The 26234-nt window shown below is 51.4% G+C and overlaps 1 protein-coding gene across 1 annotated transcript in view; it reads left to right on the top strand.

The window, feature by feature from the left end:
- Positions 1–445: 445 nt before the first annotated feature.
- POU2F2 (POU class 2 homeobox 2) overlaps positions 446–26234 on the top strand; it is a 62155-nt gene continuing 36366 nt past the window's right edge. Inside the window, exons 1-2 of the mRNA XM_072607886.1 lie at positions 446–570; positions 15241–15310. The gene's annotated coding sequence lies outside the window, so the exon portion shown is untranslated. The remainder of the gene's footprint in view (positions 571–15240; positions 15311–26234) is intronic.

Raw genomic sequence — 26234 nt, 5'->3', positions numbered from 1 at the left:
CACCTGCCCCCTCCCGTCCACCTGTCCCTCCCCGTGGTCTCTCCTCGGTGGTCCATCGGCGCCCCCAGCCCCCCTTCCTCGCTCTAACCCTCTGAGGGCACAGCGCCCTGCCCCCCACCTGCCTCCCTCGGGCTCCCCTGACCATCGCACCCACCTCCTCCTCAGCTCCCCTCCACCTGGGGGGGCCGGGAGCCCTCCATTCCCCTCTCCGGCCTGCAGGGGGCGCGCGGAGCCCCCCTCCTCGCCAGGCGCTCCCCCGCCCCCGCCCGCTCCCTCTCCCTCCCGGAGCATCCTTGGGCTCCAGGTTGCCATGGGGACAAGGTGGGGAGAGCCCGGGATGGCGCGCGCCTGGGCTCGCGCCGCCGCCGAGCGGGGCCGGGCGAGGAGGAGCGAGGGCGGGCGGGCGGGCGCAGCAGCAGCAGCAGCGGCAGAGGCGGGAGCAGCCCAAGGAGCGCAGGCAGCGAGCGGGAGCGGGAGCGGGGGGCCGGCGGCGGCGGCTCAGCCAGCCCCTCTGAGCCGGGCAGCTGACGCGCATGGCGGAGACAGCGGCGCCTACCGATGGAGCTAGAGGTGAGGCGCGCCCTCCCCGAGCCGCCTGGTCCCCCCACCCCCCCACTCTCCTCCGCCTCTCCGCCCCCTCCTCCTCCTCCCGCTCCCCCTCGCCGCCCTGCCCGCGCGCCGCCCCCCCAGCTCCATTTAAAAATCTTTAAAACTTTGCATATTAATATCGGCGCTTTGCATAATCTGCCCCGCGCTTTATTGATTGCAAAGCGGGCTTAATGCAGCCGGCGCGGCCCCGGTGGCTGGGAGAGCCGAGCCGGGAGCCGGCCGAGGCGCCTCGCTCCGGCGGCTCCCCCCCCGGCCCCAGCCCCAGCCCAGCCCCGCTTCTCCACCTCGCCGGGGCGCCGCTTTTGGGGCGCAGGGGGAAACGGGGGGCAGCCCCTGCCCGGGGCCTCCGAGGCCGGGCCGGGAGCCGAGGAAGGGGCCGAATCGGGAGCACAAGGCTCCGTCCTAGGGGGAGAGGAGGGGAGCAGAACTGGGGGAGAAGCGGCGGAATTGGGGGGCCGGGGGGGCAAGTGGGGGTGGAAACGGGCAGATGGGGGAAGGCCGAGAAAAGAGAGGGCTTGACAGAGAGGAGGGAGAAATAAGGGGAGAAGGGAGAAAATTGGGGGAGAAGGGGGAGAAAAGGGGGAGAATCGGAAAAGGGGAGAATTAGGCAAAGGGGGAAAAGGCAGAGAAATAGGGGAAGGAGGAAGGAATTCGAAGAAGGGAGAGAGAAGGGGAAAGGGGGGAGCGAAAAGGGAAGAAAAAGAGGATGGAAAGAAGGGAAGGATGGAGACGGTGAGAGCCAGCGATGGTCGGGAAACGGGGGGCTTGGGGGGAGGGAGAGAAAGAAAGAGGGAGACTGAAGGAGAGAGGGAAGGATGCAGACGGGGGCTGGAAGGCAAGGAAAAAGGGAAGGGGTGATTGGAGAGAAAAGGGGAGTGAGGACAGCGGGAGAGACGGGGAGGATGGGGCTACAGCCGAGGCAGAGCGAAGCTGGAGACACCGGGAGAGGAGAAAAGGAAGGGGGATGGAGGGGGAGAGAAAGCACAGGAGAGAAAAAAGAGTGAGGGGTGCTCGGAAAGAAAACAGCGAGGGGAGAGCTTGAGGGGGAGGCACAGAAGAGGGGGACCAGAGAAAGAGAGGAAGGTCTGAAAAAGAAGGAATGATGGAGAAATGGAGGGAGGGAAGGGGAAAGGGGGAGGGTGGGAGAGAGAGAAAAGGGGGGAAGGGAGAAGGAGAAAAGGAGGGAGGGAAAGAAAGGGGGAGAGGGAGAAAGAGGCGAGAGAGGGAAAGAAAAGGGGGGATGGGAAAGGGGAGGTGGTGGAGGGTGTCTAAAACAGTAGAAAGAGAGGGTAGGAAAAGAGAGAAAAGAGGGAGGAAGGAGAGGGGCTAGGAGAGTGGATATGTACTGGGGGGACCAGCTCCCCAAGGCAGAGGACGGGGAGGGGGCCAGGGATGGTCAGCCTGGACGTAATAAAATCCCAGAGCTTGACTAGAGAATAAAGAGACAAGGGTCTCTGCCCTCCTTTAGTTCCCTCTTCCAGACTCCCTTCCAACTGGGGAGTTTGGGGCGGGGGAGGGGGTGTGTGTGTGAGGGTTTTTAAATGTTTATTTTAAAAAATCCCTGGGTAAGAATAAGGAAATAGGGTGGAAGGGGGCATAAAGGGGAGAATGGAACTGAGGGAGACTTGGGATGTGTGGGGATTGTCTCCTGTATAGGTTTATTCAGTGGGTCCAGTCGAACCTATGTGGGGATCTGGGCTGTTTTCTGGTGAGGGCTTTTCTCGGTATTGAGGGAAGGCGTTTAACATGTAGGAGGCTGTTTCATTCTTGGTGGGCAGGAATTGGGTGCTTTGTACTTAGTAGGCACTTAATAAATGTTTTTAGAATTGAATTAGACTGTTGGGGGGGCTGTGATTTTGTTTTTAAATGAGAATATCAGAGGGTGTGAACGGGGCTGTTTCCCCCCTCTCAGATATTCAGAGGGTGTGTGGTGTGTGTGTGTGTGTGTGTGTGTGTGTGTGTGTGTGTGTGTGTGGACTATCTGTGAGGGGGGTGCCGTCTTCCCTTTAAAGAGGTACCAAGGTATGTGTGTGTGTGGGGGGATACTGCTTTCTGCTTAACAGGAGTATTGATGGAAGGGGGGTATGTGTAGGACTTTTTTTCCCCTTTTACCTAACTACAAGGGTGGATGAAAGTATTAGGATGTGAGGGGAGGTGGGGGATGGGTAGGTGTATACTCAGGTTGTTTAGGGGTGTAGGAGGGGGTAACAAGGTGTAAGGGGTTAGTCAGAGAATAATGAAAGTGTTTCTAGTGGGTGGAGGTGTGAGGGGAAAGCTAGTGTATTGGTGTGACTAAGGAGGTGTGAGGGGAAATCTGGGGAATGAGGGGGCATGTAGGGTGCGATGTGTCCAGGTGTGTATGGGGCGTGTGTGTGTGTGTGCCAAGGAGTTATCCAGAGGGCAAGGGGGTATTTAGGATGTGTGAGCGGACGTTTCCAGGGTCTTTGGGATATGTCTGTCTCCTTATCTATGGGACATCTGGGCATGAATGTGTGGATATGTGTGTGTGGGGGGGTATTATCAGTCGTACTCGGAAGCTCTCTTAGGTGTGTTTGCTGATGGAGGAAAGGAGGGGGTGGGGACTGGAAAGAGTGAGATGGAGGGGACAGGAAGGAGAGTTGTGGTAGGTGGGGGGAAAATAGGGGGTTAAGAGTGAGAGAGAGAGGTATCTGGAATGTGGGAGCTGGAGGGGGGGGGTAGTACCTACTGCTAGGGGGAGTCCCTTTGTCCAGAGGGAGAAGTGAAAAGTTCTTGGTGAGACTGGCCAGGGCCCCATCACATATCTCCCCGACAGGTCTCCTCCCTCCATTGCCTTGAGATCTTCCCCTCCCAGCCCTTCTTTGTGTTACCCCCTTTTCTCTCCTTCCTCCTTAGCTCCCCTTTCTTCTCGACAGCCCCTTTCCCCTCTTCCTTACTGTTCCCATCACCTCCAATCACTGCAATTTCCTCCCTCTCCTCTCTCTCCCTCCTTCCCTCTAATCTCTCTCTCTCTCTCTCTCTCTCTCTCTCTCTCTCTCTCTCTCTCTCTCTCTCTCTCTCTCTCTCTCTCTCTCTCCTCTCTGTCTCTTTTTTCTCTTAGTATCTCATTTCTTTCCTTTCTGTCTTTCAGGCTTGGTGTCTCTGTTTTTTTCTCTTCCCCAGACTTTTTGTCTCTTTTCTCTCCCTCACTCTGTCTCTGTCTTCCTCCCTCCTCCCTTCCCTCTGATGGTTGTTCTCTTCTCCTTCATTCTTCCCATTTCCTCTCTCCTCTTTTCTCCCATTTCCTCTACTCCTGCCCCCAACCCCCACCCCTGCCTTGGCCATCTTGTCAGGGTGATTGATAGATAAGCCCAGGACATTGCCTTAGCCCTTTTCTGGATGTGCCCCAAGCACTATCATGCCTGCCTTTGGACTGGTGCCACCTTAGGCCCTGGGCAAGAGGGCCTAGCCCAAGACCCTACTTCCTTTGAATAAGGGCCACTTGCCTGGATCCTTTCCCAGGGGTATTTGTTTGACATTTATGAGAACTCAGCTCATCCTCGATGAGAAGCCGAGCTAGCCAGAAGAGGCTACAGGAAAATGCATTGGTCTCTCTCTGGGCTGAGACAAGGTGGCCTAGGAGAACACAGGTTACAGAGGAGTGTACACATAGGGGCATGAATTCAGGGTTATGGCGACAAGAGATGGCCCTGACTTTGTTTATTCCCATCCAGAAGATGGAGTGGGCCACAGGGGTACAGGGCTGGGGACTAGGGACTCCCAGATACAGGTTGCAGAGAAATAAGTTTAAGATTATGGGGCAGGTGGACATGTACTAACTGAGGGGTTTATAGACAAATGAATTCTTCATTCCTGTCTAGAGGCCAGAGTGAACTGAAGGGGTCTGGGGCTATCTTCATTCAGAGTATTGGTTTGACCGTGAGGAAATGAGGAGGTGGGGGGCTCACACAGAGGCATCCCTAGGGAAATGATCTCAGGGATTTGAGGCCAGGAGACTCACATACGAGTCAGCTTGTCATCATCTGGCCGCCATGGCAAGTTTTGGGAACGTGGGGAAGAGAGAGATTTACCTTCAGGGATTCATGGACACTTGGACTCATCCCAATGGAGAGCCTAGGGGGTGTTGATTTGGGTGCAGGGTGGGCAGGTATGCTAATAGGAATCTGCTGCAAAGTTAGCTCACCTCCATTAAGAGGCGGGGTTTTGGAGGCTGGGGGCAGGGGGGTTAATTTGGAAAGAGGCAGCTAAAAAGAATTGTGGAGAGAGCCGATATCTGGGGCCAGTGAGCCTGTGTAGACCAGCTGGGCTGACTCCAAAGGGATCCAGCTTTAATCCAGGGGTCTGCAATCCCTTCCCCTCCAGAGAGACATCTGGGGGTCCAGTGTAGGACTCAGGGGTTCCACTCTGTGGAAGGCCTGAGGGTCCAAGGGCTGTACTCTAGGAGGCTCAGGGGTATGGGTAGTATGTATATCCATGGGGATGGGGAGTGGGTCAGCAGTGGGAGTCGGGGAGGTTTGCAGTCGGCTGTTGGCTGGAGAGTTGTAAGCGGGGATTCTCTGCGCATGAAGGGACCAAGGGCAGGGTTTTCCACTGTGTTTGTGTGAAAGGCATGATGGGTATAGAGAAGAGACTCCGTGTATCCCTACGTATGTGTGTGTATGTTAGAGATACACACACAGAAACACATACACATACACATGCTATGTACATGTCTCTGCTTTTGAATCTCTGACCATCTCTGATGGAATATGTGTGTGTGTGTGTCCACATGTATATGAGGGTGTGTGTCTGTGACTTTGACTGTGTACAAGATGTGTATCTGAGTCTCTGTGTTGGGATTCAGAATGTCTGTGCTGCATCCAGGATTAAGTTTACCTGAAGAGAACATAAAAGAAGTAGGCATACGTGAACCAGGCCTGAAGAAAGCACATGTGTGTTTATCTCAAATCCATGTGCCCCATGAGGAGCTGTTTGGGGAGGTCAAGCCTTCATGCATCAGTGAGGCTATGTGTGTGTGTGTGTGTACATACATGTGCCACACAAAGGCATGTTTCAATCACCTGAGTCAGGCGTAGCGTCCTGAACAGCTCTGGGGATGGCTGTCATATCTCTAGTCTTCCCTGTTTCCAGTTCCTGATGCTCAAGGAGATGCTTCTACTTTGGTTTGCACTCCCAGCACCGCCCGTGCTGTCTCCCTCCCTCTCCTTTGTCGAATGTGGGAGATGCCTGCCAAGCCTTGTTCTCAGTGGGCATGCAGAGAGGTGGCCAGTCTCCACTCCCCATCACTGCACCATCAAGATACAAGACCTTCTTGTCCTACTTAGGGTTCTAGGACTTGATTTTTGTGTAACCTTTCATAAATCCCTTCCTGCCCAAGTCCCCTCTCAGCCCTGACATTCCCTTTTCTATAGACCTTCCCAGCTCTGAATTCGCTGTTCTAATAGCCCTCTCATTTCTGACATTTCTTGTTCTAACAGCCCTCTCAGTTCTGATATTCCCTGTTTTAAGTTTTGTTCTATGTTCTAATGTTCTGTGTTCTAAAGGCCCTTCCAGATTTGATATTCTAGAATTCTATGATGTTCTCTAGGTATGACTCATGCTTCAGGCCCTGCTTCAGATCTGTCTTGTCCCCTGGCCCCCCTAGCCACCTTCTTTTACCTGGGCTCAGTTTCACAAGGCCCTTCAACCCTATCTCATCTACTCTGATTCTTGGCACTGCCCTGGGAGCAAGAGTGGGCGAGGACTTTTCTTCTGCTGTACATAAATGGAGGCAAGCAGACAGAGCCCCTGCCCAGGGCTTGGCTGAGACTGCATGGTTAGTCACTACCAGGGCTAGTCTAGCAGTCCAGTGAGGACCAGAATGAACCAGGATCCTTTTACCTTCATCATCCAGGAAGGGGTGAGCTCTAGCTTCCCCCGCACAGTCAGCTGCCTGTCCAAGACTTCACTCATTACTGGTTTTAGCAGGGCTCTCCCTCCGCCCACCAAGAGATAACTTCCTTCAGTTGTATCCTGAGTCTGTGTGGCTATAGAATTGTGGAATTTAATTAGAGTTGGAATGCATCTCAGAAATCATTTAGGTAGAGGTGACTGAGGTCCAGAGATAGGGGACCAACTTGTCAGTGGCCTGCAGCTGGCTGAGAAGGGGAGAAGTGAGGCCTGGCTAGAGATGTCCCTTATTTCTTCTTCCTTCAAAGCCAGAGCTGGAGGTCTCCTCTCCTAGGTGACACCTGTCCCCTTACTAAAAACCTCCACACCGGTTCTACATGATCAGACACAGAGTTTTAGAGAAATGCCCGAGTGAAAGAGGAGGCCAACCTGAGGCTCAGGCCACTTTGAACTGTTCTTTTGCGGTCTGTATCCCAGAGTTGTTGAGAGGAAGGCCGAAAGAACCAACTCTTCTCCCCTTTGCCTCTCCAGGGCCTGCGTGACCTTCTTACAGGGTCAGGGAGGCTGATTTCATGTCCAGGTCCAAAGGCCATCCATTCCTCTCCCTTTGGTATGGGGTTTCATTAGAGATGGTCAGGAAGTCTACATTATTCACCTTCCACAGCCATGAGATGAGGGGCTATTTAATTAATGTGTATCTCTTTCTTTTTCCTTTCTTTGTGTCTTTCTCCTGGTCTCAGCTCCTGTCTTCCTAGTTGTTTCTCTGCCTTCTCCCTCTTTTTCATGTATCTCTGTTTTTCTCTCTGTATCCTTCTGTCTTCTGTTTCTTTCCTCCCTGTATTTCTTGGTTACTTCCTATCTCTTTGTGAGTTTTCTTCTCCCTCTGTACTCCATCTCTATCTGGTTCTGATTCTGTCTCTGTGTGTGGAATATTTTCATTAGAGAGGAGGGATAAGGATACTGTTGGTCTGGCTGGGCTGGGGTTCAGTCTTGGGAAACCCTTCTTCCTGTCTTGGGCTAAGGGAATGGATCAGAAGTGCCTTCCCTCACTTCCTACATATTTGGGTTACCGATTTATACAAGTAAGAGTAGAGAACAGCATAGGTCAGCCTGGTTCTGGGGTTCTTCAGTGAGGGCAGGCCCCAAGAAGTCCTTGACAAGTTCCCACAGACCTCTGACTATTAGGACAGGTTTCCTAGAGGAAACTGTTCTAGATCTGGGGCTTAAAGGGCCTTTGGACTTTGGGTCAATTGGGGGCAGAGATAGGCCTGGAAAATTCAGAGAGTTGGGAGGCTAGCTAGCCATAGGCCCTGGAGGCCTCAGATGCTAGGATGAAGAGTTTGGACTGGAGCTGATGGTCAGCAGAGAGACATTCTAGAGCCTGCATACAGAGGAGACATCATGGAGTAAGTAGATCAAAGAGTTGGGCTTGAATCTCAGTTTCCACACTTGCTCCCTTTGTGTAATTTCCCCCACCAACCTGCCTCCTCAGTTTGTTTATTTGTGATATAAGGGGTCCTGATTAGATCATCTCTAAGGTCCCTTTTAACTCTTGACATTCTGTGATGTCAGACATGGAGGAATGTGGAAGGTTTGGGTCCTAGGCTGGCTGTGTGACCTTGTGCAGGGTCTTGTCCCTCTCTGACCCTTGGGTCCTTTCTCTGTGAAACAAGGGGTCCATGTGTGATGGTTTCTGAGGTCCCTTTTACCCTGATTGCCAGCCATTTTAAACTCCAGTCTTCCATGTGCACTCAGGTTTGGAGTCAGAGGACTCCAAGTTATGTCCCTGGACAAATCCTTTCTTCTCTCAGGGCCTAACTTTCCTTTTCTGTACAATGAGGGGCTTGGACTAGATTGTCTCTGATATTCTTTTGAGAGTCAGTATGGTATAGTAGATAGAGTGCTGGATTGTAGTCAGGAAGACTCCAAAGGATTTAAGCTGAAGGTCTGAGTCATTTATTCTAGTGCGAGAAATGGGACTAGGTATGGAGTTCCTCAAGGAGGGTAGGTGCCTTCCCCACCTGGGACCTTCCCCTAACTCCTACCTCGTGCTAGCTGTATGATTCTGGGCCATTTCATTTCATTGGGCCTCAGTTTTCTCATTTGTAAAATGAGGAAGTTGTGGAGGTGGTGTCTAAGGTATCTTCTAAGATCTGTGATCCTTTCCATCTCAGCTCTTAATCTTATCATTACTACCATAGATGTAAGTCTTCTGTTTAAACAAATGTGGATGAAAGTCAAAAGACTGACCCTCATACTGCTCTACACCTGTCCATTCCATGTGGACAGACCACAACGGAAGCAATGGTTTACTGACTCCTGGGTGCCAGACCTATTAGAACGGAGTCGTCAAACTAAGGGATAGATTTGGCGCCCTGTCTGTTTTTGTAGGGCCTAAATGGTTTTCTACATTTGTAAATAAAGTTTTATTGTATTTTAAAATGTAAAAACATTCTAAACTCCTGGGCTTTGGGCTGGACTTGACCTGCTGGCCACAGTGTGCCAACCCTTGTATTAGAGTATTAGTAGAGAGAGTTCTGGTCGGCTTGGGCCTAAGGATCTTCTCCAAGAGCCAATACCCTTCTCTCCCAGGCAGGCTCATTATATTATAGGGGAGAGATTTGATGAAGAAGCTGTACTCCAAACTTTGGCCTGGGACCCGTACCCTCCAAAGATATACATGTAATGCCCATGAGACTTTGTTACATCCACAGCCATAGGAAATAGAACAGAAGAGGAAACCCTGGGCTTTCCTATGAGAATTAGGAAGACTGTTTTGCAGCTAGCCTTCCCAATAGCACATCACAGACTTAGGAGCCCCTTCTCTTCCCCTCATCCTCTCCCACACAAGCACACATGTAAGTCAGAGGGAAATCCAGGCCTTCAGACCCCATCACTGTCATTTACCTGAAGAAAGGGGTCCATATTCATGCTCACACATCCATATACACAAACTCACATGTATGTACACTCTAGACACAAAGGCATAGACCACTCTAATGTACACGTAGCTATGTAACCACACAAACATATACATACACTCAGGTTTCATGCCATACTCAGGGATTCACAAACACAGGTTACACTTGTACATACAGAGACGCATAAAGCCACATGTAGGCCACTGTAACACACAAAGGTTCTCGGTGTCTGTAACCTGCCAACCGCCCCTCTGGTTCTCTACCTGTGTGAGAAGTAGCCCTGAATCCCTGGTTGGTCCTGAGGTAGGGTGGACAAAGCCATGGGCTGAGGGTGACTGACTGGGACATGTCTGCCCCAAGGTGGGCAGGGAGTGTCCAGAACCAGGCCTTCTTCTCTGTAGGCTGAGACTAGGCTGGGGATGGGGGGGAAGTCCACACCCAGGCTGGACAGCTGGGGTGAGGGAAGGGAGGGGCAGGCAGGCCTTCTGTGTGCGTGACTAACTGTGTGTGTATATGTGTGTGTGTGTGTGGGGGGGGAATTTTACCACAGGCGTCTCTGTATGTGCCTGTGTGGTGTGTGTTATATTATATCGAGACTATGTACAACTATGTGCCTGATGCTCTCCAGTGTCTAGCTTTTTTTCTCTGTGTGTGTCGGATTTGTTATGTGTTTCTCTGTACATGTCCAGTTACAACGACATACCTATATAGAACACATGCACATGTAGCTGTGTGTGTGTGTCTCTGGGCATGCCTGTGCCATGTGAACATGTTGTGTGGGGGTAGCTGTCCCAGGGTCACCTAGATTTTGAGTGTGTCCAGCCAGGCTTGGGGCCTGCAGACATCGGCACATCTGGGAGTCTGGGAGGCAGAGCCTTTGTGCCTGGAGGAGGGGGTGAGGTTGTCCAGCACGGGGCCTCTGAAAGTGCGGGTAGTGATGGGGGGGAGGTGGGGAGGTCTGTTTTTCTGCCTGGATCTCCCTGTGTCTCTGGAACCCTTAAGATGTGTCTGTATCTGTACACATGGGTTTACCATCCTTTAGGGTCTGGGTGACTCCCTGTCTTTCTGTGTGAGCCTACATCTTTGACAGGGATTCACGGGGGTTATTCCTGCTTGCCTTTTCGTCTTTGCTGGTGTCTCTGCGTCTGTCCACTGATCTCTGAGCCTTTCATCATGTTTCTGTTTTTAAAGGTGGCTCCAGGTCTTTTTTTAGGGGATTGGAAGAGTCTCCCTGGCTCGTGGTATATCTTTTTATCTGCCAATCGACTCTTCGTATTTAGGCTGTTGCTGAGTCTTTTGGAGCGTTGATATGACTTTTAGGGAGTCTCCTCAATTTGGGGGTGTTTCTGTATCTCTTGGGGACATCTCCATATTTTGGGGTGTCTGAGTGTTTGCTTGTGTGTCTTTCAGGGGCCTGTACATCTTTCTACCCACCTCTGCATTTTGTAGGATATCTCTATGAATTCCCAGGGGTCTGCCCTCCTTTCTTCCTCATTCCTCTTCCCTGTGGGGTGTCTCTGCATTGTTTGGTGGGTGTCTCTGATTATCTCAGATTGGCTTCATCTTTTAGGGCTTTTCTGTTTTCTGTCTCACAGCTGCTGGGCTGTCTCAGGATTTCACTTTATGGGTGGGTGGGGGGCTTTTGTCAGATGCAGGTAATGGGACTTGCTTTGTGTTCCCCAAAAATGACGTGCAGGGTCTACCAGGCATGAAAGGTGTCTCACTCCCCCACCCTGCAGCCCACCGCCTTCTTTCCTCCTCCTCCTCCTCTTCCTTCCCCCATGACCTCTGCTGCCAGCCAGCCCAGAATACATATTTATCAGAGAGTCCACAGGGGCTGCCCTTCCCCCACTGCTCCCCTCAGGGCCCAGGCTGCCCGGCTGCAGAGAAATTAACCCTGTGACACAGGAGAGCGCCTGACACCCGCCCTGCCCGCTGTGACATGCGTATACAAATGCACACGCATATACACGTGTGGGAACCCAGCACCAGGGAGGGGGTCTCTCAGCCTCACTGGCTGGGCAAAGGACAGAGAGAGGTGGCCACAACGCACATACACACACACATACACACACACACACACATGCACGCACAGAAACCACCCCTCACCTACATAAGGGCACATGTAGACAGAGATGCAACAACATGGTATGTGCCCAGTAGTGTAGGCTGCTCTACACAAGGAGGGACCATAAATGCATACGTGGATGCTTTGGTGGACATGTGGAGAAATACATGTGTGCCCAGACACCAACCCATACAGGATCACACAGAAGCATACACATGGGATGCACAGAAGGGCACAGAGTGAATGAGCTACACGGGAATGAAACATACACTGGGCCATGCAAAATCAGGTACACATGATAAAACATGCAGAAAATATGCAGAAAAATATGTCGGATGGGTTGTATAGAAATATGCACCCATCAGGGAACATTCAGGAATACAGATGTGTGGAGGAAAACACAGAAACCCATGTATGTTGTGAAATGCATAGAAACACGTGTTGTGGACCACATGGAAGCCGGGTTAAAAAAATGATGCCTGTTTTCCCACATGTGTGTGCCGAAAGGAGAAGTGCCGTGTCCCCCTCCTTGCTTTCCTGAATCCCCTTCCACTGTCCCTTCACCTGTTGTTGGATCCAAGACCCGGGATCCAGGGAGGCAGGGGAGGTGCCCAACCGGGACCTTCCCTCTCCAGCGAGCCATCTGCTCATCTAGTCTGGGTGCGGGGGAGCCCGTTTGGGATCTGGCTGATCATTAAAGGCCTCCTGGAGGAGGGAGTACTTAAAGGGCAGGGTTGGGGGCTAGGAGACCCTCCTCAAAGATCCCAGGAGACAAGGAGTCACCTCCAGAAGCGAGGTCTGGGACCTCCCCCGCTCAGCCTGTCCGGCCTGGGCTGTGGGCTCCTTCCTGAGTCTGCTTATCGATAGGTTAAGTGCTAGGGTCAGGGTTATTGACCATCCGATTAGGAGCTTGTCAGATCAATTCCCCTTCCGTCTCCTCCTTCTTCTCTCTTTCCTCCCTCTCTGCCTCCCGCCCTCTCCTTGCTCGGTCAGGGAGCAACCGATTGCTGGTATCTTTAGCTGTGGTCCCATCCTCTCCTTGCCCCTGGATCCCTCCTTCTCTGCCCCCAGTGGGGACCAGGTGCTGTCCATGGCCCCCCTTCCCATCTGCGCCTCCCTCCCATGCCCACATCCTGAGATAAAATCACAGAATGTCATAATCCAATTGTTGAATCCAAACCACCATGTTACAAGTGGGAAACACTTGAGGTCCAGAGAGGGGAAGAGACTTACCTAAAGTCACACAGTAAACAAGCAGCCTGAGATGAGAACCCAGGCCTGATGATGTCTGGACCAAGCCTCTGCCTGGTCTATGGGATGCTGCCTGGGGCAGCAGAATGGAAAGGGAAAGCCCCATGGAGCCCAACTAAAGGAGAAGACTAAAGCCCAGGGATACACTAGGCAGTGGGGCAGACTCTGTCCTTGCCTTTCCAGGTGACCCAGCAGAGCCCTTCCTTTCTGGAAGCTTCCATTTACCCCCTTTCAGCTCCAGCCTCCGAAATGTGACCATTCCATGTTCTGCGGCTATCCTGTTGTCTAATGTCTGACGTGCCCTATGTTCTACCCTTTAATCTACATGCCTCCCACAGAAGAGGCCCGTGGTCAGTGCTTGTGGAGTGGAATTGGAACCCAGCATTCTGCGCTAGTCTGTGGTGCTATTTCTTATAGTGTGATTGTAAACATGTTCTTGTCCCTCTCTGGGTCCAAGATAATGGGTTAGACTAGGCTGTCTCTTTCGCTTTGGCATCCTATATGCTGACACTGTCTGTTCTAAGGTCCCTCCCACCTCAGACATTCCATGTTCTAAGGCTCCCCCCACCCTTAGCTTTGATGCTTCCTGTTCTAAGGGCTCTCCCAGCTTTGACATACCCTGTAATCGGTGCCCTCCCTTCTCCCACATTCCCTATTCCAAGGGGTTTCCCAAATCTGACATTCCCTGTTCTAAGGTACTACTCAGTTCTAACCATTTATGTTCTGCACTCTCCCTCCCCTGTTCTGACATTCTGTAGTTTTGTGCCTTCCTCTGTGACCTCGGTAAAGCCCCTTTCTCTCTCTGGGCTTGTTTTATCCTCTACAAAGTAAGAGTGTCAGTCTCGACCATCTCGAAGGGCTGCAGTTTCCCATGTGCCAACATCCTGTATTCTAAGGGCCCTCCCAGCTCTGATCTTCTGTCTTCGGCTCTCTGAATGTCCTGATATTTTGTGGTGCATGCCATGCTGTGTGACTTCAGGGAAGTCTCTTTGCCTCTCTGGGCCTCAGTTTCCCTCCTGGGCAACACGAGGGTCTTGGACTGGAAGACTGAGAGCTGGGGAATCCCCGGCCCCCCTGCTCCCCCCCAACTGCCGTCACTTACAGCAGTATTGACGGCCTGCGGTGTCTGGCCGTGTTCTACACTCCGCGCGGCTAATTGTTTTGACTGGGAATTGGCAAGGCGATTAAACGCCATCGATTTCCCCCCGCGCGCTGCATCGATTTTTAAATTTCCTATTGATCCCGGCCCTAAATCTCCTTAACCAAGACCTCACAGCGCAGATGACAAGCCCTGATTAGCTCCCCCGCCCCTTGAGAGAGCCTGGGGGGGAGGAGACAGGCCCATGTTCCCCTTTTGTTCCCCCCCACCTCAACTCCAGGTGGGGGGAATATCACCAAGCCAGCCTGGGAAAAAGAGACCCACAGATTCCTCCCCTCCTCTCCAAGCCCCCACTGCAGGCTTGGTGCTTGGGGATCATCCAGGCCCATCTTTTAACAGAGTGGGAGACTGAGGCTCAGCGAAGGGAAATGTCTCATCTCTGCTTTTGTCCATCGGTGTGCCCTGCATCTCTCTGGGCCTTGGTCTCCTCATCTGGAAAGTAAGGGGACTGGAGGGAAGGGTCTGAAGCCCTTTCTGGAGCCCCTTGAGCATTCCTGTGACTCTCCGGAGCTCACACAGAAAAAAACAGGGCACACACCCCCACCTAGAGTTTGGCTTCTTACTTACACCCAGCCAGAGCTTACTGTACCCCACTCCTTCATTGTACAGACCAGGAAACTGAGGCACGGGGAGGGAATGGGGCTTGCTCTGGGGCACATCAGGTCATATCCCAAATCCCTTCTCCTTTCTGGGCCTCCATTTAGAGAGTCAAAGTGGAATTGTGGATAGGACACTGGCCTTGGTGTGTGAAGACCTTTGTTTAAATCCCCTCTCAGACCCTAGGGCAAGTCACTTAAATGGTCTGTGCCTCAGTTTCCCACCCCAGACTGTCAACCCTACTTCAGTCTGATTTAGGAAGATCAGCATGTAAGCCCTTTGTGGGCAGGCCTGTCTCTCTATCACCAGCACCTTCCTAACACAGAGCCTGGTATGCAGTCACTACTTAATAAAAAATTTGCTTGTTGAATGAAGGGATGAGTGAATGAAGGAATGAAGGAAAGCCCTGGCCCTGGGGCCCACTGGTAATGCTTCTGATTCTGTCCCTGGCTCCCTGTGTGACCTCGGGGCGATCTCTTGCCCTCTCTGGGCCTCACACAATGCAGTGGGTGGATTAGGTGGTCTCTAAGGTCCCTTCCAGGATGGAGATTCTGTGCTCTAACATCCTACATCTCCAGGCCTTTCCCATCTTAGAGGAGCCCTCTTTCATCTACTTCTACCTGGAAAATCCTCAAGGGCAGGGATGAGGGGCCTTGTAACTACCTCCCCTTCACCTCTAGTAGGTTCTGGACAGGGTATAGACACCAGAGGCACGTAGTCAACTGGAAGTGACCTCTCTCTCCCTCTCTTCTCTTCCCCAACTAAAGGTTCTCGACTGGACTGGGTTGGTGGACTGAATGAGCTAAGCCCCCTGCTGCTGCTGCTGCTGCCCAAGAGGTAAGGACTCTGAGTCTAGTTGAACAATGTCCAGTGTCCAGGGGCGAGGGAGAGGAGGATGCGGCTCACCAGGGGTTCCTGTCTGATTGAACTAGAAAAGCACTGGGCAGGGGGCCTCAGTGGACCACAAGTTTCATGTGAGCCAATCATGGGAAGGAACTAGCTAACAGGATCCTGGGACGTGTGGACAGAAGCAGTGTTTAGAATAAGACAGGTAATGTTTTTGCTGTCCTCTAGCTTTGGCTAGGCCACATGTGGAGGACTGGGCTTGGTTCTGGGCTATCACAGCTTAGAAGAGATTTTCACAAACTAGAGCATCCAGAAGTGGCTGGTCCCCAGGATGGTAAGAGGCCCTGAGATTGTGCCATCAACAGGCCCTCTTAAAGAACCTGGGTGTGTTTAGCCTGGAAAGAGGAAGGCTTGGGGTGGGGTATTACAGCTGTCCTTAGGTAAAGGAAAGCTCTCTTTGGGGGTGGAAGGTTCAGAGAGACTGTTTGGGCCAAATGTAATGAAAAATTCCCTGATATTCCCAGCTGGCTAAGAACAGAGCTGCTGAGAGGACCAGAGTGAATCTGGACATCCAAATGAGCCCAGAGTTTAGAATGAGAAGGGACTTTAAAGATGCTCTAGTCCAACGCCCTCACTTCACAGATGGGGAAACGGGTGGAGGACCACTTGCCAGGGGTGTCAGCAGTTCCTTTCATGGGTGAGTTGGAGGTGATGGCTGTCCAGGGCCCTCCCAACTCTCTCAAACTCAGCAACTCTGTGAAAGCATCCAAATTCAGACAGCTAAGAACATAATTAGGATTCAAACCCAGGTCCTCAGAGCTGTGCTGTTTTTACTGCCCTACCCTGCCATTTTCTGTAATAGGGTTTGCTCTGATATCCTGCCGTGGCTAAACATGTTGGGAAACATGGTGGGTTCAGTATGAAGGGTCTATCCTCGGAGTCAGGAAGTCTGGGCCTCAGCTCCAGAAAGAGTCTGCCTTTTTCCTTGTGGGTGTATTCTCTGGACTTTTGGTTCTTTCTGGGTAATATGGTGAGAATTTAGGATTCTTTCACAAGATTCTTGTGAGGCCCAAATAACAGTCATTACTCAGTTGTTTCAGTCATTTCCAACTCTCTGTGACCTCATTTGGGGTTTTCTTGGCAAAGATTCAGGAGTGATTTGTCATTTCCTTTTCCAGCTCATTTTACAGATGAGGAAACTGAGGCCAACTGGGTTAAGTGACTTGCCCAGGGTCACACAGCTAGTAAGTGTCTGAAGCCAGATTTGAACTCAGGAAAATGAGTCTTTCTGATGTGCTCTGTGCACTGTGACGCCACCTAGCTGCCCTGCAGAAAGGGCTCTATGAACTATAGATGCGCATTGTAAGCTTTGGTGACCTTTGTATGTGGCTAGACTACTATAGAGGGCTGTGTAAATGTCAGAGAACTTTGTGAACTTCAATTACAAAATTGAAAAGCTTTGTAAACCAGAGAGTGCTCTGTAAAACTGTGAAGGGTTTTGTAAAGTAGAGAACTTTGATCAAATGTACAGTATTTTATAAAACATTAAGGAAGGGCTTTGTAAACTGTAAAGTGCTTTGTGAACTGTAAGGGATTTGTAAATTACAAGGTGCTTTGCAAACAGTAGAGGGCTTTCTAATCTGTAAAATGCTTTGGAAACCATTGAGGGCTTTGTAAAGTATGATGTAGCTTTCATGAAGAAATTGAGTGTAAAGACAGGATTAAAATCCTAGTTATGTTTTAAGACTCAGACAAGATTCAAGTCAGGGGGGACGTGGTAGGTCGACGGAGGTGTTATATCAGTCTTCACGGCCAATGTAGATGGTGTGGATGTCAACTAATCAGTGTCATTGACTTGGCAACAAACAGACCAGAATTTATTCACCAAAATGAGTATTGTCTTTAATGTTGTCACTCCTTTGGAAGGCTGCAAATTGACTCCAAGATCAGTTTGGTGCCCAAGAAAGAACCCTGGGAATCAGAGCTCTGGGCTCTAGTCCCAGCTCTGGCCTTCGCTTTCTTTCTTTCTTTCTTTCTTTCTTTCTTTCTTTCTTTCTTTCTTTCTTTCTTTCTTTCTTTCTTTCTTTCTTTCTTTCTTTCTTTCTTTCTTTCTTTCTTTCTTTCTTTCTTTCTTCCTTCCTTCCTTCCTTCCTTCCTTCCTTCCTTCCTTCCTTCCTTCCTTCCTTCCCCCCTCCCTTGCTTCCTTTTTCCCTCTGAGCCTTGGTTGCCTCTGACTTAAAAGGAGAGGGCTGTACTACCCAGTCTCTCTTGTCCCTTCTAGTTCTGACATGCATGTTCTATGTTCTCAGGCCCTTCAGGCTCTGATATCCAACATTTGAAGGGTTCTTACATCCTTCAGGTTCTGCTCTTCTGTGTGGTAAGAGCTCTCCTAGACCTGACATCCCCTGTTCTAAGGCCCCATCCAGCTCTGACATTCTCTGTATAAGGTCCTTCTCAGCTCTAATATTCCATGTTCCAAGGTCCCTACCTGCTCTGAAGTTCTGTGTTCTGTGTTCTATGTTCTAAGGGCCCTTCCTCCCAGAGCATATATTTCAGAACTGGAATGAACAAGAGAGAACATGCAGTCCAATCACTTGTGTTCCAATGGTCCTCCCAGCTCTGACATTTTCTGGTCTAAGGTCCTTCTTGAGCCTGACATTCCATGTTCTAAGGTCCTTCCCACCTCTGCCATTCTGTGTTCTAAATGCCCTCCCAGCCCCAGAAATTCTATTTTATGTCCTAGAATCCCTACCCATTTTTAGTCTGCGGGATTTGACACCTGGGGCCTATCCCTTTACTTCTCCTCAGTGGATCCACGTCTTAGCCTTGTGAGGGTAGGTTTTGTTTTTGGAGAGGTCTCCCATTCATTCAGGGCTGAGACAGGAAGAGAAAACAAGTCTAGAACCAGGCATAATTTGTTAGCCTTGAGACATGGGTCAAGATCAAGGTTCCTCCAAGCTTGAGTTCCAAATCATTTAACATCAGAGCTGGGATTGAGCACCAGAGCTGGAAGGGACTTTCCCTGATGTGAGGAACTCTTCATGGAGCTGGGATTGGAGGTCTGGGTTTGGAAATACAGATTATGCCAGAGAGGTGAAAGAAAGACAACACATGCAGAGAGTAGAGGTGAGCCTCCTTCTCTATCCTCACCCTGTTGTGTTCATCAAGATGCTTTTAAGGCCGTGCTTCTGTAGTATAGATGTGCAATGTATCCTGCTGCTATGACCCTCAAGGCTGGCAGTGGGTTTGATTCATGCCAGGAAAGGAATTAAGGGAGTGAGGGCTTTGGTTTATAGCCATGGGGGTGGGGGTGGTGATACAGATGTGCAATTTCACTTCTGCCTATGGCGAGGGAGTCCCATGTCATATTCAGGCTGTGGCTCTGTTGGAGAGGAAGATTGGGGGGTGGAGTGAGAGGGGAAGCCTTCCACATGGAGAACTTCCTTTAGGCTGTGGGAAGGGAGCTCCAGATATTGGCCAAAGCCATACAGGTGCCAGAGGCAGAGATGCAGATGAGAGGTGGACAGAGGGGTATGTGTGTGGGTCTTCTTGAAGGCTGTTGGAATAGCTGAGGATGCAGCAGGCTTCTGCTCAGGGCCTTTCTAGGTATCAACCTCTTCTTCCAACACTGGGAAAAATAGCTAGAGGGAGGCATATGTGGATGGCCAGGTTTCAGTGGTGAGCGGTCTAGAGAACCATGTTGCTTTCTTCCTACCAAACACACCAGGGGCCCCTGGGGGAGAGGATGCTCTCGGGAGACCAGTCTCTGGAGGAGGATGCCCAGGGTACAGGCTCAGGGGCTCTCAGGATCTTCCCCCTACTCTGTTTGGCAGCTCTATCTACCCATCTCTGGAGCTCCAACTGAATGCGACTCTTTTCCATTGATTCAACTCACTTCAAGTTTCTGTCTTTCACAGTGCAGGGGGAAGTGCGGGATTTGGAGGTAAGGGACCTGGGTTTGAATCCTAGCCCTGCTTCCTAGATCACTTTCTGGCCTTGAGCAAGCCTCACTTTCCTCATCAGCAAAACCAGGGTATTAGACTAAATGCTCTGAGGTCCTTTGGAGATCTCAGTCTCTCCTCCCCTTCCTTGGACCTCTCTCTATCAGACATCAGCTTTTCTTCCACCTCCATGTCTTTTTTTCTCTCTTGGGCTTTCAGTCTTTCTCCCACGCTGTGTGTGTGTGTGTGTGTGTGTGTGTGTGTGTGTGTGTGTGTGTGTCCCCTGCTAGGAGAGTCTGGGGACTGTTGGGGAGGAGAGGACAAGGACTCACAACTTTATGACCAGAGGCTCTCAGGGCAGGACTGATGGGAGAGAGTAGAAGAAGGAAGTAGAGACAGAAAAAGGAGGGAAGACAAAGAGAGGGGAGCAAGGACAGAGACAGACATGAGGAAAGACAGAAAAGGTCAGAGTAATAGAGAGAGAGAGAAAGAGAGAGAGAGACAGAAAGAGAGACACAGAGAGAAAGAGAGAGAGAGAGGGAGAGACAGAGACAGAGAGAGGAAGAGAGAGAGACAGAGACAGAAAGACAGTGAGAGAGAGAGAGAGACAGAGACAGAAAGACAGTGAGAGAGAGAGAGAGAGAGAGAGAGAGAGAGAGAGAGAGAGAGAGAGAGAGAGAGGAGAGAGAGAGAGAGAAGAGACACACACAGAGAAAGAGGCAGACTCAGAGAATCAGACAAAGAGCTGAGGTTCAAAGTCAGAGAGGAGAGGTAGAGGCAGAGAAGCAGATCAGTGAGATGAGACACAGAGTCTATCAGGGAGATAGAAAGCAGAGACAGTGTCAGCTTGAGAGTTACAGAAAGAGAAAGAAAGCTAGGGACAGAATCATAGAGATAGTCAGAGATAAGGAGATAGAGAGACAGAAACAAATCAGAGACAAACAGAGACAGTGTCAGAAAGACAGAGAGAAATAGAGAAAGATAGGGACAGGGTCAGAGAGACAGACAGCTGAGAATGTCAGAAAGAGAAGGACATGAAGAAAGATAGGAACATCCAGAGAGACGTTCAGAGACAGTGAGAGAGAGGAGCAGAAGGAGAATCAGAGACAGACAAGCCAGCAAGAGAGGGAAAGGCTCAGTGATGGACGGAGAGGGGGTTTAAGCCTGGGGAGAGGAGAGACAGAAGCAGGAGGAGAAGTGGGGCTGGGGGCCGCTCTTGATCCTGCTGAGGGTCTAACTGAAGTCCTAAGCAGGGTCCTCTTTTTCCAGGGGTGAGTGTGTGGAGTGTTATGTATGTCTGGGTGGGGGGAGAGGGAGAGACTGTTTCTCTAAGTGAATCATGAACCCAAGACAAGCATCTCTTGCCTGCTCCCATCCTCAGCCTGTAACCCCTGGGTGGCCCTCTCTCTCTGTTTCTAGCTGGTCCCTCCACTCCTCACTCCCCGCTCCCTACTCCCCTGTCTATCCCTCATCCCCTTCTTGGACTAGCCCCCAGGGTTCCAAGGAGGGGCTCAGACCTCTTAGGCCTTTGCCTCAGACACCTGAAGGAAGAGGTGCAGTACCCCCACACTCTCTCTCCCTGCCTCCTGCCTCCTGGAGGTCTTGGCCCCTTGGCTCAAGCTCTAGCTCTGTCTCTGTCTCTGGTCCTGGCCAGCTCTGGGCAGGAGCTCTTTCTGTCTCTCTGTCTCTGTCTCTGGTCCTGGCCAGGATTGACTCCCTCTCTCTTGATTACTTCCTTCTTCTGAGTGTATCTCACTCCATCTCTCGCCTGGCCCCTTCCCCCACTCCTTCACTGTCCCTCTCTTCCTTTCTTTCTGTGCCCAATGAGTCTTTCTCCTGTCTCTCTCTCTCTCTCCCTCTCTCTCTCTCTCTCTCTCTCTCTCTCTCTCTCTCTCTCTCTCTCTCTCTCTCCCTCTTTTCCTCTATCTTGTTTCATTGTCCTTCCCTCTCTTCTCTGTGTTCCTTCATGTTTCTCTCTCCCTGTTTCTTTCTGTTTCTGGCTGCCTCTGTATCTCCCTGTATCTCTCTCTCTTTCTTTAACCCCCCACCCATTCCCCTTGTCTCTCTGTGTCTCTCCCTGTGTCTCACACCCACCTCGGAAATAATTGCTTTTGTCTGGGCTGGACTGGACTCGTGCTGCTGGGGGGGGGGGGGGAGGGAAGAGGAGGGGGAGCGGGGGGCTCTGGGGGGGTTGGGAGGGACGGATGGAGGTCGCTTGTGAATTTGCTCAGGCATTTGTCCAGGCAGAGGGTGTGTGTTTGTGTGTGAGTGTGTTGAGGCTGTGTATGTATGAGCATGTGTCTATACATGTTAATGTGTATGGGTGTGCAAGGGTCTGGCCAGAGCAGGGACCAGGACAGTTCCTCAGAGCCCTTTCTGGATTTTAGGGACTCTGTGTGTGTGTTTGTGTACCTTCATATCTATTCTCCCATGGTCACTTGAATACACACAGGAACATACATGACCACTCATTCACACACAAAAATACATGTAAAAAGACACATGATCACCACAACCCAGACATGAACCCACATGTCTTAACCACTCAGAACTACAAAAAGACATATATGGTCCCTGGGATACACACTGAACCTCCCCCCCCACATACACATACAGTCATTGAGAGACATACATAGAAATACACACACCCCATATGAAAACATGTATGTTTACTGAAAACATGGAAGGACAGACAGGCACTGGGTCACACCTGTCACTGCAGTATGTGAGCACACACACACACACACACACACACACACACACTCAGAGGTACCCAGAAACACCACAGTCACCGCCCCATACCTGCTCTCGCCTACGCACACCCTCGTCCACGCAGCAGACAGACCCAGGGGCCGCAGCCTCCATCTCTCCCTTCCCCCACCAAGGACATAACCGTCAGGGCCAACACACACACACACACATACACAAAATACACACACCCAAACTCACAATCCAGGAAGAACCACACAGTAGGGCAGAGAGATCCAGAGATTCTGGAACAGACACACACACACACACACAAAATGGGGAGGGTGGGGCAGGGCTCAGTCCTTCAGCCTGACCCCAGGCTCCTGGTCCCAGTTTCCACCGCCAAGAACGTCCTCCATGACATGTTTTGTTCTCTCTCTCCCTCTCTCTCTCTCTGTCTCTCTCTCTCTCTCTGTCTCTCTCTCCCTCTCTCTTTCTCTCTCTGACCTCTTTCCCCACCCCACCCCAGGTTTATTTTCTCAAAGGTCTCTTGTTTCCTCCCCCCCATCCCCACCCACCTCAGGTGATCTCTCTCTCTCTTTCTCCACCTCCCCTTCCTCATCTCTCCGTTCAGGCTTATCTCTGTTGCTATAACTTTTGTCCAGGAGTTCTACCCTCTTCCCCCAAGCCCTGGGGCGTGCCCTCATCTCAGATCAGGGTCCAGGCCTAGGCCACACTCACCGGCTCCTCCTGGCTGGGAGACCCCTGAGGTGTCCCTGGTGTCCTTCCAAGGGCCCAGTCCCAGCCTAGGGTGAAGGGGTCCAGTCTAGGAGAGGGGGCTGGTATCGGGGAGCCGGGGAGCGGAGCCCAAGATGCAGAGAAAGGCAGCCAGAGGCAGGGGCTTATAAACCGGCCGTATTGATCCACCATGTCACAGCCCCGGTCGATAGCAGAGCTGGGAGAGAGAGAGGGAGAGGGAGAGGGAGAGGGAGAGAGGGAGAGAGGAGAGAGAGAGAGAGAGAGAGAGAGAGAGAGAGAGAGAGAGAGAGAGAGAGAGAGAGAGAGAGAGAAAGACAGAGATAGAAATGGAGAGAGAGATGTATACAAGGAGATCCAGAGATGGGGAGAGCAGCAGAGACACAGAGAGAAGAAAAGAGAGACCATGAGAGAAAATAAAAAGTCATGCAGAGAGAGGAGTGAAACAGATAGAGACACAAAGGAAGTCAGAGAGAAAGGCATGGAGAGACATAAACAGAGACAGAGATACAAAGAGAGACAGAGAGGGAGAGACATAGTCATAGAGACAGAAAGACAAAGAGACAGAGACAGAGGAGACATTATATCTATCTACAGAGAGACAGACATATATATCCATATCTATATCTATACATATAGATATATGGAGACATAGAGATATATCCACATCCATATCTGTATATATACATGCATATATATATGTAGAGAGAGAGAGACAGAGACAGAGACAGGAAAAGACATATATGTGTGTATGTATATACATATATGTGGAGAGAGAAAGACAGATGACAGAGACAGAGACACAAAGAGAGACAGAGGGGGAGACATAGACGGAGAGAGAAACACAAAGAGACAGAGAAGAGATATTATATATACATAATATAGAGAGAGAGGGAGATATTATCTTTCTCTCTATATATGTAATAGACATGTAGATATAGAGACAGACAGACAGAAAGACAGAGAAAGGGACAGAGAGGAAAAGACATATGTATATATGTGTATATATATATATATATATATATATATATATATATATATATATATATATATATATATATATATATATATATATATATGGAGAGAGAAAGAAAGAGACAGATAGAGACCTAGAGAGAGCTAGAGACACCGAGAGAGACAGAGGAAGAGAGAGAAGTAGAAGGCAAGACAAGAGGGAGATAAAACACACGTAAAGAAGGGGGATGGAGTGAAGGAACAGGGCAGCCTGTGGGATCCTCTTCCCCCTTTCATGTCGCCTCCTTTCTTATAGCCCCACTAGCCTTTTCCTTAGAGACCTTTGAGGTTGGGTGGTCTTCAAGGACCTCATTTTATTTGTGAGGAAACTGAGGCTTGATGGGTCCTTGCAGGTCTGAAGGCCCTTGAGTCCAGGCCTCTTATTTGTCCCAGAGAGGGCAGATGACTGGACTAGGCTCACACCACTTGGAATCGAAAGGACAATAATCTGAACCCTTACCTCCTCCCTCCCCTCCCCATTCTCTCCTCTTGTGGAAGCTGGTCTGGAAGCTTTGTTTCACTGGCCATTGTCTCCAGGTCTCTATCTCTTCTGCTCCTCTTTTTTTCACTTTAACCATCTCTTTCACTCATCTCTCTTGTTCTGCCCTTTCCTCCCTTTCTCTGGGGTGCTGTCTCCCTCTGAGCCATGGTCATCAGATAATGGGGCACATCACAGGTCATCCTGAGCCTTCTTCTAGCCAGGGGTCGTTTCATTAATACGGAGTAGGGGATGATCTTGAGGGCCTGCCCCCTAACCCTAGCAAGAGATCTGGGGTTTGAGTTTATTAGGGGGAGCACAGAGCTCTCCCATGGGCCTGGGTCCGAGGGCTGACTTTCTTCTTATCTGGAGTATTTCCTCCCTCCCCCTCACAGAGGGGTACCAAGAGGAGGTAATGGCACTTGGAGAAGGGGTGGGGAATCCTTAAAAGCGCACCATGGTCCCGGCCCTTCTTAGGACCCCCCTGGCCTTTGAGGAGAAATGAAACAGGGAATGGCTTCAGCCTGTCTCCACCCCCGGCCTGGCTTCAGTGCAGGTCCAGCGCGGTCCCAGCCCCCAACCTCAGCTCCCTTTGTTACTGGAGGGGGAGGGGCCTCATCCTGACCCCCGACCCCTCTCCCCCTCCTCCCTCCCCCCGGGGCTCAGCGGGGTGGGCCCGAGAACTCCTTGCCTGGGTCCCCTGGGGCCCACCAGCCCAGTGACGTGATGGACAGCTCTGACCATCAGCCAAATGGCCCAGGGAGTGAGCCAGGGGCCGGGGAGGGGGAGGGGAGGCGACTCTGAACAGCTAAATCAGGGGCGATGTAGGGATGTGTGTGGTGAGGGAAGAGTGAGCCCTAGGGTTAGCTTGAGGGGTCAAAAAAGAGTGTTTGGGGACAGATGACCGTGGGGTCAGCAGGAGGCTGGGGGGACCATCTGCTAGAAGGGCTAGAGGGATTGAGAAGTGGGCTTGGGGGAACACTGTGGGGAAGGCATGGGGTGGACTGGAACGAGACCAGGAAAGCTGTGAGAGGCAAGAGAAAATTCTGGGATGGGCAGAAATTTGGGGAGACTCTGGTTGGAAGTGCGGGGCATGAGGGGAACCAATGTAAAATACAAGTCTCTTCAGACCCGGATCCAGGGTCCTCAATTCCCATCCCTCCTTGGGCCAATAGGTCCTCTCTGAGTTTCCATCCCCTCTACCTGCCCCTGTCCCCAGTCTTCAGCCTGACCAATGCAGGGAGTTTCAGAAAGTGGGGGGGGGGGGAAGATTCCCTGGCGCGGGAGAAGCCGGGGGAAAAAATATAATGGGAAGTAAGCTGCCGAGGCTGGCTGAGAGAGAAAGGGCAGCAGCCAGTGAGGGGGGGGTGCAGGGGGGCAGGCGGCTGTGGCCAGGCTCTGAGGAGGCCTGGCCGGCTCTCACACCGAGCCCTCCGCGTCCCCCCTGCCGGCCCCCTCCAGCCTCGATCGATCCAGTTTCTTGGCAATAAAGCATTTTTATTGTCAACTGCCCTGAATGCTAAATGTGAGGCCTGGTCCTTCTCCTCCCCCCCACCGCCACTTTACTGCCCCCCCCTGCTCCTCAGCCATCCGCCTCCCCCTCAACAGCCCTCAATATCAACTCCGTCCATCACCCAGCCCTCCCTCCTCCTCCTCCTCTCTTCCAGTCCCTGGATCTTGGATAAGCTCCCCTACATCCACAGCTGGCCAGAGACCTCACAGGCCCTGGGGCTACCACCTGACTGGTCATTTTCCCCTTGTTGCCCCACAAAATCACCTCTATCCATCACTCAGACTTCCTCCTCATACCCCTTTCTCCTTTGCGTATTCTTCATAGACCCCAGCCCATAGCCATGGCTGGCCCAAGGACTTCCAGGTGCTGGGGTTCTCACCCCATTGTGCCACAGTATTCATTCCGATGCTCCCCCAAGCTCCTTTGCCCTTGGTCCTTCTGTTTTGTATGTCACTCCAGACCCCTCCCTATGCCCATGGCCAGCCCAAGGCTTCGAAGGTCCTGGGGGCCTCATGGTAACAGCTC

This window comes from Notamacropus eugenii, chromosome 5, assembly GCF_028372415.1.
Source record: "Notamacropus eugenii isolate mMacEug1 chromosome 5, mMacEug1.pri_v2, whole genome shotgun sequence".
NCBI lineage: Eukaryota > Metazoa > Chordata > Mammalia > Diprotodontia > Macropodidae > Notamacropus > Notamacropus eugenii.
This window is presented reverse-complemented; position numbering and strand designations above follow the sequence as displayed.